The following is an 11,401-nucleotide window of genomic DNA, read 5'->3' on the forward strand; positions in this document are numbered from 1 at the left end:
TATATATATATATATATATATAGTGTATATATATAGCTGTTTATCCTCCTTTCTGAGGAATCTTGTATATAGTACTGTATGTAGTCTGTACCCATGAGCCTTGGCTGCAGTTGCTATGGAGAAGAGGCCAGTCAGAGATGGGAATCTGAGCTGTAATTGACCCTGACTCAGATTGTTTTATTAGTTTTCTGAACACTATAATTTTAGCTTTCACCAGCTTTGCACATGTAACATAATGTTAAGCCTGTGATTGGATGTTTCTGCTCAAAATGCTACTTGGGCGTTGCAGTTAACCTCCCACTAAGTTTTATGTACACAGGTTTGTACTTTCGACTTTTTTTATCAAAGCACCAGATACGCGTTTGTTCATCTTTTGTACTGATGATTCAACCATGAACATGTTTGTGCTCATCCAAGCCGTAGAAATGAGCTAAATGTCATTCATGGAACATTTTTACTTACTTTTAATTCCTTTCATTTTGAAACTTTGATGTGTATCATATTGTCGTAGAATTGACTTTACCGTAACCTTCCCACCCTGAGCAGGAAGGAGGTCAAATTACTTATTAGTTATTAGTTATTACAAATAACTGTGAAACAGTTTTCTTCAGTCTCAGCTGGCTTTTCCAGTTTCAACAGCAAACCAAAGCACTTTTACTCAAGTTTGAAAGAAAGAAAGAAAGAAAGAAAGAAAGAAAGAAAGAAAGAAAGAAAGAAAGAATTTCCATCTGAGTGTGGGCTCGTGTTCACAGGCTCATTTGTTCCCTCTTCCACATCTCTGTGACTCTTTTAGAGGAAAGCAAGGTGCATGTGGGGAGGTTGGGGGGGTAAAGTGTCCTCCAAACCACCATCACCCCCCTCCCCCCCCCGTGTTTCACCCCCCCTCCCATGGCCCTGGAGAACGTCTCAGACAGCAGGACATCCCTCTGCCATGGCTTCAGTGCGGCCGGTATCCACACTGCTGGCTCCTTATGACTCGCTGGACTCCGACAGCACAGCCGGCACTCACGATGTGTTTATTGGAGACGGACGCACCCGAGTCCCCTGGGCCCCCCGTCTGTGCGGCAGGTGGGGGGCCCGGCTGGACTGTGAGGTCATAAAACAGTGTGTTCCATTTGTAGTTGAAAGTCAGATATTCTGAGGTCGGAGTCAGAAACGCCCCCCCCCCATCAATGTGGATTTACGAGCTCAGTACTAGGACAACATCGCAGTACCCTAAGCTATAGTACCCCAAAAAAACTGGTACTGCCTTTTCCTTAGTTACTGTATGACAGCGGGTGGACTTACAGTCCTGCATAATTAGCTTTCTTATTTATACTTATTATATTTATTAAATTAAATCACAGTCTTTCGGGATTTGATAAGGGCACGGAGCCATATCACCATGTCACATAACTACCTTAAAAATTACAACTACAGAAAAATATTACAGTAACATGATCAATTGCAATTTGTTGCTTTCCACCTCTGGAGAAATGGAGGGGAAATGGTGGGGGGGACTCTGAGGAGGCCGAGTGGCGGGAAAGAGAGCTTCAGGTTCCGGGGGCGGGGGGGTGTGCAGTAAATATTGGCCCTGTTCTTCCCTCACTAACTTCATCTCTTCACATGGCAAGTGGTTCTGGGAGAGACAAACCAACATTCTTTAAGTTAATACTATTGATAGTATTAGCATTTACACACAAACTCTATGATCCATTTCTGGAATTGTTCTAGATTCCTATTATAGTTCAGAGGGACGGGTGTCTGTGATAAAATCTGTCATACATAGGCAGACCAGCCAAGACTTATAATATTTAAATAACCCCCACCTGCCCTGGAGAAATGAATCTGTCTGAACGAGGTGAGTCTCGTATTGCCAGGTGTATTTTCTTTCCACAGCACTGTGGCGTAAGGTCTGGCTAGACCCTAGATGCATTCTGGGATAGAAGAAAGAAAGATTCAAAGATCAAAAGATTATTGAAACCAATCCCAATGGTCTTGGGTGTGCTAAGAGACGGGGGGCTCTGCTAAATAGTCTCAGGAAGGAACTTGTTTTGGTGGAAGTGTCACACACCACATTCTATATTAAATGAAGTTAAGTGTACACACAATACAGAGAGGTGAGCTATTTAAATGAGCTGATACATGTCTCAAAAATGTCCACTGAGTGTTTTAAAAAAGACCTTAAAACATTTCTTTTTAGCAAAGCTTTAGATTTTTTTATCCTCTCTTCTAAGAATAGCTTTATTTTCTTTTTTTTGTCTTTCTTTTTTGTTGTTTTTTGTTGTCTATTTTTTACCTGTAGCACTTTGAGATTTATTGATGAAAAGTGCATTATAAATAACATGTACTGTTATTATTATTATTATTATTATTATTAAAAGTCCTTCTCTCTTACCAGTGGATCTCTGGATGCAGTCCCACCAATCAGCGCCAAAGCCTCCCAGTTAGAGAGGAAAGGCCCTAAACATGTTCTTTGTACATCTTCACCATCTTTCCCCAAAAGAACCGAGCAAGACCGCCTGGTTGCACCTGTTCCACTCTTAAAACTGTCGGAAGTCTCTTTTTCCACGAAGCAACACGACATCTTCTATCACCAGCGGCCCCCGTTCGCATCCCTCGGCCCAGCTCTCTCCCAGGCTGCCCCGCTGGCTTATGACATCATCACTGAACTTTCACCTTTCAGTAAAATAAACAATACCCAGAACAATTATTAAATGAAATTACAACAAAATCACAGTGATTTCCCAACAGAATTCTAAGCACATTCCTATTCTAGGATAAACGATAAAATAATACTTCTAGGTTGCAACACACCACCCAAATTGTGTTCAAAACCTGCCATTTTTTTTGGTGCCATTTTTAGCTTGTAGCTTGCTAACTTGAAGTTAGGCAATTATCCTGGAAATGTACTTCCCTTGATTGTGACCAGAATGTCTTTAGTCCACAGCCCTGCTAAAAAAATAATTGTAAAATGGATAAAAGTTGGAGTAAGTTTAATCTGTTATTTAATTTGTAACATTTACCATCATTTACCATCAGCACTAACCAGGTTTATTTGGATGATCACAATCACTTTTGCAGGGTTTTCTTTGTCATAAACAAAAGTAATGGATACATTTTGTCCAGATTGGGACGCTAAAGGACAAGTCAGAGGACAACCAAAGTATTGCAATTCGTATTGTGAGGAGCGGGAATGTCGGACCGAATTTCCTAGAAACCAATTCAAGTGTTACGAAGACATGACACTCGGAACCAAAAAACATCAACCTGCTGCTGGCGCTGGATGTGAAACAGGTGTGGTGGACACCCCCCCCCACCCAACCACCACCAGTGCCATCCCCTTAGTCACACCAGTGTAGCCACTAAGAGGACAGGAGAGACAGACAGAAAAAAGAAAGAGCTATGAGACGGAGAAAATAAAACTCGTTAGAGGGCGATGGTGCAAGAAAAAATGATGTCTGAACAGACAATAACATTTGTCTTCATGTTATCTCGCTCTTATCTTCTACAACAATCCAAAGCTACACAACAACGAGAGAGACTAACTTTCTCTTTCTGCGTGGACGTGTGTGATTGTGTGTGCCATTGTCCTCCAAGCCCTGTGTCTTGTTAGAGCGCTGATTGATTGAGCGGGTCCGGCGGTCCGGAGCCCCCCCCCCTTGCTCGGTTCATTTGTTATACATTTATAGTTCATAATCCATCTGCTCTCACCTCTTCACATTCCATGTAATTTGTCATCCTCCTTTTGTATCGGGGGGGGGGGGGGGGGGGGGGTCATTCTTCTATACGCCTGTGATAGATTGTTTAGTGTCGGCTGCCTGTAAATGGCCCAGATAGTGGGAACACTCACATGTGTTTATCATTAGAGTGGGAGTCTGCATGGAGATCATCACTCACAATGGGTGTCTGCACTTCACTTATTGAACCAAATGGGTTCATTAAGCCATTGTTTTAATATAAGAATCACTTTTTTGCTACCTGTTTTTAAGCAGTTCACATGATGGCAACAAAAAGGTCTGCTGAGGCAACCTTTATTCTAATATTTGTGATTGTGAATGCAGTGATTGGTCCTGCACGTGGCCAGCAGGGGGCAGTAGAGGACCACGCGTGGACGAGCCGCGGCTGAGTCATTCAGAGTTTACCATCTGTTGCTCTGCAAGAGTTCCCAGGAGATTGCCAGACACGGGAGGTATAAGCCTAATGCTTGTTACTCAGGCTCATCCTACTTTTTATTATTATTTATCTCCACTGTTCTCAGCTCCATTTTTCCTGCTCACCTTTTTTAAAGTCCAGATTGAATAACTGAGCCTGAGGCAGACTGAGGTTTGCACGCATTTCCAACATTTGGTTCAAGATTAAAGTGGGATAAAATAAATCCACTTCACCACACATGATTTATTTTAACGATAGCTTGGCATTTTTTTTTTTTTTTCGGCTTATTAGTTGCATTCGAGCCAAACGCGACCCGCGTGCCGACGGGTCAGGTTTGGGAAGCTGCTGTAGCAACATCAGCTTGGTTTCTCACCTGAAAAATGAAGGGGAAAACATTCAGTAGCACGAGTTAAAGGGACCAGGTTAAACAACATTAATGTATTTCCAATTTGGTGGCCACAGGAATTTTCTGACCTCAATTTGTGTTTGCCTGCCAAAAAAGGGCTATAAACATCTGGGCTTGATGTGGACTATTTCCCAAAGAGGGACTCTGCACATGTGTCAGCAGAGCTACTTCACCTATTCTATTCTCAACTCAAATGAAAAAAGGTCCCACAAAACTATTAGATTTTGTGATGGATGTTGTCTATATTTGTTTTATGAATGCTAAAGTCAGTTTTGCTTACTTTTATCACTGATAAAAAAATGTAATTGTATGCAAGGCAAGGCAAGGCAGCTTTATTTGTATAGCACATTTCAGCAACAGGGCAATTCAAAGTGCTTTACACAAAATCAGTTAAAAAAAATCTTATTATATTTATTAAAAATAAAAGAAGAGTAATAGTTACAGTGCAGTGTAAGAAATTAAACATTAAAGAAATAAATATCAACATTTAAAGAAAGGCAACATCAAAAAGAAAGAAAGAATTGTAATTATGTAATTATGTGTGTAATTATGATAGAAAACTGTCCTAAAAAGGTACTTTAAAACAGTTACTGCAGTACAAGTTTCTACTAATTCATCCAAATACTGGAGAGAGTCGTCTCCCCCGCCCCCTCCTCCGGAGCTCTGTTCAAGACTAACAGACACACTTCCTGGGCTTGGTATTACAGTAGGAACCGCTAAATATTCCACGACCTCTCCGTCTTTTTCCATCTGACGGAAATACACTTTATTGGCTTAAAATTAGGGCAACAATCGCTCATCACACTGCTCTGACTTTGGAAATACAGTATGGTCTGTGCTTCTATGTACTGCTGAAAATGTCAAGGATTGATGAGTTTGATGTGTTATTAAATAAAGAAGTCCCAAAAGCATGCAGGAAGCCAGGAATGAGCAGGCGCACACAGTACGCCACGCAACAAAACACAAGAAACACTCACAACTAAATGAAACCACAAGAGAAACACAGGGGCTACATGGTAACGAGGGAACAAGGGACAGGTGACGCTAAGGGTGGGGAAACAGGTGAAACTCACTAGGGCTGGGCACAGAAATCCCCCAAAAAGGCGGGACAGGAAGTTAAACCATACAAGGCTGGAGAAAATAAAACAAAATTAAAACAGTTGACAGAACACACAAAACCATGACAGAAAATACTGAAACACTGTCCACTTGTCAGGTCACTGCAAGACTAATTCAAGCTCTGACTAAAGAAAAGGACCCCCAGGCTTGTTGATTACAAATATCATAGGCGTATCACTCCAGGCCTTCGAGCACGTTTCCCTGGTAATTTATTCTGCCTGTCCTGTCACACGCCTCTCGCTAGTCTGTAGGCTACAGTGGACCGTGTTACAGAACAAGCAGATGTGTCTGATGATGATGAGCAGATAAAGGTGCTCCAAAAATAACAGCGCGATAGTGAGTCTCAGGCAAGAACCCATCCACAACCCCCTGAGTGGGTGTTGTAATCTGTGTGGATGACTGATCTCTGTATGTGTGTATGTGTGTGTGAGAGAGAGAGAGAGAGAGAGAGAGAGAGACCTCAGAGCAAAGTGACGGAGGTGAATAATGAGAAAGAAGGAGCCTGTGGAAAGGGTCTCTGGGCATGCCACTGAGTGCACACTTTGGTGCTGCTGAGGCCCCCGGGGCTCGTTCCCCTTTTTTGTCCTCATGGCTCCAGAGGTCAGTGTTTCTCCGCGAGGCGATGGGGATCATTTTAGTCGTCTACACGGCCAGCCGCGTTGGAATAAATCTGTCCCGTAGCTGTGCACGTTATCTCCTGAGCTCCGTGTTGGCACACTGAGCTGCCGCTCAGGCGGGGGGGCCGATGCCGTGCACACGGGAGAGGAGAAACTGAAAGGTAGGGGAAAGGGTGGAGGAACAGCAGGGTAAACTGATTGGGACTGAATTATATTATAGGAAGGGCAGAGGTCGTTTTTCCTTTTTGCTATGCTTCTAAAAGTATGTGAGAGAATTGATTCTAATCTTGTGTCTTTAGGTGAAGTACTGAGCTGGAGTCAAGTAGTGCTGTGGAGGAAGGTCTGGCAAAGTAGGACTTTGTTTACCCAAACTTAGCATAAAGACTGGAGACCGTCATGGTCTACTTAACTCATTCCAAATCAATTGTATTTATAGTATCATTTCATAACAAGAGTTATCTTGAGAGACTCTACAGATAGCGTAGGTCTATAGACCACAGGACCCAACAGTTCTAGTAGCTCCCCTACAGAGCAAGCAATGCCTTTGACCCCTTCCTTGTTTTTCAGGATGCTTCAAAAATTACCACTGTTCTTTACCAGTGTTTACAGGTAACCACAGCAACACAACACACACAACTTCATGCTACATTTACAGTTATTCTTATTATTAGAACAGTGAGTGTTGAAAATTTGCCTGTTTGGGTCGATTGCTTGGCCTGTGGTATTGCTGCTTGTAGAATTCATCAAAACCAAATTGTACCCCAAAACAACTAAGAGAAGGGCCCCCAACCCTTCATATGCAACTCTACTGTATAGCCTACTACTGACTTAAAATATCACAATGATAATGTGGAGGAATCAGACATTGGTGTCATGGACTCATGGCGGTGCGCTACCCACCAGGCCCGCTATGAGAGCTAATCTACACATATCTGCACTCATCAACCGCCAGAACTGGGCACTTTGTGTGTGTGTGTGTGCACAGAGAGAGAGAACAGAGGTGTTAATTCACACAGGTTTAGTGGCTTGACAGTTAACGGTAAAGTAGGGGACTTGATTAGCGGGGGTATTTTGGCGACGGTAATGTTATTAGTGTTGTAAGTTAGCAGTAGACTTAATTAACCTGGCCCAGGGTGAGTCTGATGGAAACTGCTGTGTCGGCCCGGTTCAGCTCTGAAATGACTTTTTATTGAGTTTCCTGTTAGGGAAATGATAGACACTGTTCCTTACAGCTATCCGCTCGTGCTCTAGGAAAGTGTGACGTCTGCGTGTGACGTGCAGGTTACCTTCCCACCAACCCCCCCAAACACAGACACACACACGCATGCAGACAGACAGATACGTCTCGCTTTTTTGATGCCTTTTGGTAATCTTCAGAGAAGACTCCTTGCTATGCTTTGAGCTGGAAAAGGGCAGCAATGATGCTGCTTGTTACGGAGGTGCATTTCTTGTGGCTGCGTTGCATTCTGGTCCATTCATGGCATTGTGACCATGAAAAGAATGTGTACCAGTGCCTCTACAAACTAGAAAGAAGCCCTCGCTCTTTGATTAAAATTGTAAAACCTTTGTAAAATGTAAAAACATGTACTGTTAATGTTACTGTGAAACATTAACAGTAACAGTGCTTTATATCATCTCCAGTATAGCTCCATAACAATATTCCTGCGATTTGTAAAAAGAAAGAAATGTACACTAGTCAAACTGTGGCTGAGAACTGTACAAAGCTGTTTTTCCAGGGATACAGGTTTTGAAGGTAGATATTTCTTTTAATGGCCAATGAAGGATCATTATTTTTGCACTTAGCAGCATAAACCTGGTACTTTAAATCATAAAGCTGAGTGTTGAACAACAAGACCAGACATTTGGACTAAAAGTCAACCCTGGATACATACAATTTACAATTTTGTGCCTTGGGCACAGTGGGTAGAAATATTGCTAAGCAAAAGCCAACCATAATGTTCTTTGTTCACAAAGACCTCAGTTATGAGAGTAAAATGGATTTTCCTCTAGCTTTATTGAACAGAAAAGGGCTGGGGCCCTGTCCCTGCTCTGTGGCAGACACAGTCCAGGCGCACCCTCAAAGCTGGTTTATTTGTTCTGCACTCATAAACAGAGCGGCTTCATCTTCACCCACGGCAGGGTGTTACTCCCCGTGTTGTTTCATTAAGCCACATTTTTGCCCTCTTAGTAATACCTAACAGTATTAGCAGATTGACAAGTGGGAGAGCCAAAAAAAGCGTGAAGGAAAAAGACAGATAGAGAGGGAGCCAAAGGTGGAGGGAGAAACTGACAGAGACAGATGTGTATGAGCGAAAGAGAGAGGCTGGAGTCGGAGAAATGAAAGAGCGATTGGTTAAATGAAAGGGACTATGTAGCGGTCCGCTCCAAGCTCTGCGGTTGCGGGTGTCTGTCCAGGCTTAGCAGCCTGCGGGTAAGAATGGGCCCCAGCCGCAAAGATGTCCTGCTAGCTAGGGCTGGCTCTCTCTATACTGCCTCTTTTGGCTCGGCGCTGCTTCTCCTCTATAAAAAGGGGAACGCTGGCTCACGTCAGCGTGGCCACACTCCTCACAGGCCCAGAACAACCTCTGGCTCTCGGGACTGCTTACTCATCCCCATTTGGCACCGGGCATCTCGCAGAAAGCCTCCAACCTCTCCACCTCTCACAAGTCTGACAAGCTCCAGCGGAAAAAAAACGACACCCGCCCGCAACACTTTCTCATGGTTAAATAAGTCTCCCCTCAAAGACATTGAACTTGTGTCCAAATCCATGGCAATTTGTCTTTTTCCTCCTCAACTCACCATCATAGGAGCGCTACAGCCTGAGGGTGATTATGCCATTAGTGTGGAAATGATGGTCATGAGAGATAAAACTGGATTAGATTAGAACAGTAGTTAAGTGTTAAGGTTTTTTCTTTCTCCAAAAGACATGCACCCACATACAATGCAGCCTGTTGGATTAATGATACATAAGGCATTACTGGATAAATAGCTGTTCAGTTGACTGGTGTTCTTAAATGACACACACTTTTGACTACAACTAAGCCTTTACTGGTCAATGCATCGATTTCCAAGGAACCCAATTTGGGCGGGGTCGAGATGATTTTGAATGGCATCTAATTATCCTGGAGTCTTTTTGAATAAAGTCCGATAGTCCTCAAGCCTCTTTTGGATTGTCTCCCTCTTTAAAAAAAAACACTTATGCACATCTGCTTTATGTAGGTTTTCCATGGTCAATTTCAAACCAGGTCCAATTATTTTGACGTCATCTTTCGACCCCACTTCAGTCATTTATAAAGATTGAAACTCTGCTGGAAAATCAATGTAATTCCATTTTTCTTAGTGAAGTAATGGTGTTATTTGAGCTCATTACATTGCAGTGCATGCTCCTTTGAAACAACCACAGCATTGTGAACACCAAAGAAGCAAATGTGTGTTCAAAAAAACCCAGATCCCAAACCCCCCCCCCCCACTCCCCGTCCACCACACAACCCACAAGCTCCAGATTGTCTTTGGTGAATTACCTTGAGACAGAGGGAGGGACCCTTTTGCCCCAAAAAGCAATGGACATTGGCAGTCGATAAACAGGAGGGCGTGGATACACAGAGCGCCACAAAGCCTCCGGTCCCTCTTGTAGCCATGTGTGACACCATGCGAACAAGAATCAAAATCCCTTCTGTCATTCACCAACTACCCAGCGGTCTGCCGTTGCCATGACTCCTTCGCCACCAACAGTAGGACTTTCTCTTTTGTTCCTCATGACTACCATCTCTGGTCCAAGACTTTATGACATACTGTGATTTGCCATTACCCATTCATTTCATACACCCCGTGAGTTTATTCTCCTGAGAATGAATACAAGCAATGGTGTGCCTTTGGTCTCTGATTCAACCAGCTTTTATCATCACAGGTGAAAAGTTGCTGACAACCGATGATGTCTGGTGCTGGAAAAAGTCATTTACGCAGCAATTTTGAAACTTTATGCCTGGGCTCAGGGCTTTGCTGAGTCCCTGTTGGCTAAATGTTAGCCGGCGTGCTGTGAGGCACAGCCACTCATGAGTGAATGACAGCTTCTTGACAGCTTCATTAAGACCACAGATGGCGGGGGAAGTAGAGAGGAGCTAGAACAAATCTAGCGCTAGCGTATGTGAGGGAGGCCGCGGGACCTTTTCACAGCTTGTGCGGCTGGCCCACGTCCAAGCAGCCTGTCTGGACAACCCGTCTCCTCTATCTGAAATCTGGCTTCAGCTTAGATCATGGAGCCCCTGCAGGTGAGATCTGATGTCACGTTGGTAACTTCTCTGCTGCTGGTGGGTGAGGTCCAACTGCTCTCCCCTACAGACTTGGAACGGGTGGTCGTGTACCTACACTGAGGAAAACCCCATCAACTCTTTGCAATGAAATAATCAGTCTTGTACTAGCTGTAGGACAACATTTTGACAAATTAATGGGTACATTGATCCAACCACAAATGGGCTCCATCTGGTGTTTTTTTGACATGTGCTTAACAAATAGCCATAGTCATTCAGTGAGCTCCATTAAGGTTTTTAGGAAAACTAACCACAGAGAAGGAACCAAATCGATAAATACAGAACATAATGAGGTCATGGTGGGAACCCAAAGAGCAGGGTGGTCATTTGGCAACAAAATCACTTGAACTGTTGGAGAAATCCAATTCTCACTGGATACATATTTATTAGCTGTCAAATAATATCTGTGTTAAATTCAAAGATTTATGAGGGGGTTACATTGGAAATGTGAGCCAGCTGACATTAGGATGATTGGCAGAACTTTTCTTTCTTTATTATTCCTCTAAACCATACTATAAAAACATTAAGGGGAAAATGACCTGTGAGGCTCAAGATTATTTGGATTTCTCATTTCGGTCCGGCCAAAAATGTCAATTATGACGACATAACTGACATTTTCTAACTGATCATTACCCAAGCAACTGTAACAAACATGCCAAAGCAGTGTGCATGGCGATTCTTTGCATCCAAAGAGTCTGGAGGTTCTGTTTCATTATCGCCTTCCATAAACCTAAAATGGAGCAAACTCGAAAGTTATGGAGTAGAGATTGTCAATTTTTAGCTATCTGTAGAAGTTACAAGATGAAGCCCTATTTAGG

The sequence above is a fragment of the Etheostoma spectabile genome, chromosome 11 (genome assembly GCF_008692095.1).
Source record: "Etheostoma spectabile isolate EspeVRDwgs_2016 chromosome 11, UIUC_Espe_1.0, whole genome shotgun sequence".
NCBI classification, from domain to species: Eukaryota; Metazoa; Chordata; class Actinopteri; order Perciformes; family Percidae; genus Etheostoma; species Etheostoma spectabile.